General features: G+C 39.6%; 1 non-coding gene across 1 annotated transcript; it reads right to left on the reverse strand.

Annotated features, from left to right (window-relative positions):
* Positions 1-2,570: 2,570 nt before the first annotated feature.
* Positions 2,571-2,676, reverse strand: LOC122028409. Its single transcript, XR_006124795.1, has one exon. It is a non-coding gene; the product is annotated as a small nucleolar RNA R71 (small nucleolar RNA).
* Positions 2,677-3,486: the final 810 nt, after the last annotated feature.

The raw sequence follows: 3,486 nt of genomic DNA on the forward strand, positions 1-3,486 counted from the left end.
TTACGATGTCTCGTATTAACTGGTACTTGCGCTCAATGTGTTTACTTACTGATGTGCGTAGATTGTATACACTTATTAGCATGTTTTGACGCACATTTACATATTTTGAGCATGCTTGATCTATGCATTTTTGTACTTTCAGCTTGCCTTTTTAGCATATTTACTCTCATTGTTCGAAGATCTTCTTTTGTTCATTTTTTGTACGCAGGAGTCGAATCTGGTGAAAGATGCATGTTTGAGGCCAAATCTGCAAGCAAAGCGATGGAGGAATCCATGACAATTGAACCCTACACGGCCCTACCATAGGGGGTTGCCCAGGCCGTGTAAGGATGGGAGGTCGTGTAGCTACACCAGAGAAGGAAGATGGCATGGCCGTGTGAACCTCACACGGTCGTGCCAAGTTTTGAAGCCCAAGGAAGTCTTGGCCGTGTACACCACACGACCATGTCAGTTTTCCGGAGACAAGAGAAGCCTTGACCGTGTGCACTACACGGTCGTGTGAGGTTTCTAGACAGCAGGAGGGTTTTGGCCATGTGCACCACACGACCGTGTTAGGTTTCCAGAGGTGAAGGCAGTGCAGACCGTGTGGATCTACATGGCCGTGCAAAGAGGGCGTTGATAGAGGCAAGACAAGGCTGTGTACCTCACATGACCGTGTGAGGTCAGTAGAGAAGAGAGTGGAGCAGGTCGTGTGAACCTCACACGGCCGTGCGACGGGGCCGTGTGGCGCCCAAAACTCACCTCTATATATGCTCTTCTTCTTGATTTGAAAGGGGATCTTCTCCCTCTTGGGTGAGAGCGAGATTTGGGTCTTTCCTTCCAATCTTGGGAGGATTTCTGGGCGATCTAAAGGAGGATCTTCAACGGATTCGACTTCGGGAGCATGGGTTGGATCCGAAGACCAAGCTTCATCTTAGATAAGTTTTCTTTCTCTCCTCTTCTTGGATTGGGATCAATGAAATGATTGTAATCTTTGTATTTTCATATTTCTCTCTTCGATTCATGGAGTAGATCTCTTTGTTTTAGGATGGAGGGAGTATTTATATGATGAATTGATGTAAACTCTTGTGGATATGCCATTTCCATGTTTCTATGATATTGTCTTGTTTGTATCAATTCAATCTTGAATGAATTATTGTGATATGGACCTAATTCTCACTTTAGATTGATTGTTTGAATGTCCTATGGATCTTGTAGAGATTATCTCCCACTCGATTTTCCGAGGGAAGCACGCGAAAGGTGCAAGCCCGTGTAAGGACGTTTGAGGGATAAGATTTAGGGAAAAATAGGATGATTCAAGAGGGTAGGATAGATTTAGGGATTAATCTTTATATCTTATGGGTTGAGAAGTATGATCTTTGTGTTGATTATCCAAGGGATCTTCGTGACAGGAGCATGCCCGTGTAAGTACAACATAAGTTCATATCTAATTGATCACATTTAGGTATAGATTTATATCCTAGGCCGGTTGTCTATTACAAGAGAGAACCGGCAACCTTCTATAAATGTTGGACAATTGAGAAATAGGATTTGGTAGATCACTTACATTGAGGAATCATACAAAGAAACCAAAATTCCTAGAACATTCCTTTATCATAGCCCATAATCTTGTTTGTTGATCTTTCATTTCTATGTTTACTTTTCATTAGTTACATTTAGCTTTTGGAAACCAATTGATTAGTTGTTTAGCTAACTCATGTTGAAACATTTCTAGTGCTTATTCCAGTCCCTGTGGATATGATAATCTTTTATATTACTTGCGACATTTCCATACACTTGCGAAGGTCAACAAGTTTTTGGCGCTGTTGCCGGGGACTACGCTATAACATTAGGAATTATAAATTGAGTTAGACTAGACATAAATTTTCTTTTCATTTGCATAGTTGTAACTAATTGTTAGAATTATGTTTTTATAAGTTTTTCATTTCTTGTATAACATTCTTGTCAATTTCTTTCTGTTGTGATTCTAATTCTGCATTTTTGATTCTAACATTCTTTATCTAACTTTTCTCTGTTTTCTTTTGATTTACTCTTTCTCTGTCTCTTTCTTTTGTAAACATATCTTGCCATCTTGTTCTTGTGTATGCGAAGATCTAACTTTGTTGAAGAACTTATTCCTCTAGACCTTGAGATAGATAGAACATTTCATAGAAGAAAAATTCTGCAAAGACAACAAGAAGAACAAGAACATTCTATTATGGCGAACAGACCACTGAAGGATTATGCAACACCTTATGCTAGGGGTTTTCGATCTAGTATTTCAAGGCCTTCAGTTGAGGCAAATAATTTTGAGATCAAACCTGCAATCATATCTATGGTGCAGCAAAATCAGTTTGGTGGAGGACCGCATGAAGACCCAAATCAATACTTGGAGGTCTTCTATGAAATATGCGGTACAATGAAAATGAATGGTGTTCCTTCAGAGGCAGTGCGTCTACTATTGTTTGGGTTTTCTTTGAGAGATAGAGCCAAGCAATGGTTGAATTCTTTGGCTCCAAATAGCATCACCACATGGGAGCAATGCGAGAAGTAATTTCTTGACAAATTCTATCCCCCTAGTAAAACAGCTCATATGAGGAATCTTATTGCAAGTTTCAAACAAGTGGACTCAGAATCTTTATTTGAAGCATGGGATAGATACAATAGCATGCTTAGACAATGCCCACACCATGGTTTGGAAAGATGGTTAGTGCTACACACGTTTTATAACGACATCAACTATCACACAAAAGTGTCCCTTGATTCAGCTGCTGGAGGGCCACTTATGAACAAGAGTTTAGATGAAGTCGAGGAGATAATTGAGAGCGTAGCACAAAACCACCATCAATGGGCTAATGAAAGAAGTGGTGGCTATTCTTGTATGAACCCAACAACAAAAGCATCAGGAAAATTTGATGTTGATGCAGTGACTTTGTTGGCTGCAAAACTGGATGATCTTACAAAAAAATTTAAGAATATGGGAGCTAGCTCAAGTACAGCCAGTGCCAATGTTGCTTCTTGTGAAGTATGTGGAAGTTCTGAACATCTAAGTGACTCATGTCCATTGGGGGCTATAACTGCACAAATCAATCAATTAAAACAATGTGATGCAATCATGAGTTTCAATCAGAGGCAAAACAACCCCTACTCAAATACCTACAACCTTGGATGGAAGAGTCATCCAAATTTCTCTTATAGAAATAACCAAGATCAAGGACCATCCATGGGGGCAAGGCCTAATTTTCAATTCGGGCAACAAAATTTTCAGCAACAATCTTCTCAAGGCTTTCCTATGTCCAAAATTGAAAAGATGTTTGAAGAAATTATGTCCAGTCAGAATGAAATGAAACAAGCTCAGAACGAAATGAAAAAAAGACATTTTGAAGCTTACTCAGAGGATGGATAATTCTGATAGACATCAAAAGATTTTGGAAAGTCAGATTGCCCAACTAGCTTCCTCATCTTCTAGAGCACCAGGACAATTACTTGGAAAGCCTGATGTTAATT

This window comes from Zingiber officinale, chromosome 10A, assembly GCF_018446385.1.
Source record: "Zingiber officinale cultivar Zhangliang chromosome 10A, Zo_v1.1, whole genome shotgun sequence".
NCBI classification, from domain to species: Eukaryota; Viridiplantae; Streptophyta; class Magnoliopsida; order Zingiberales; family Zingiberaceae; genus Zingiber; species Zingiber officinale.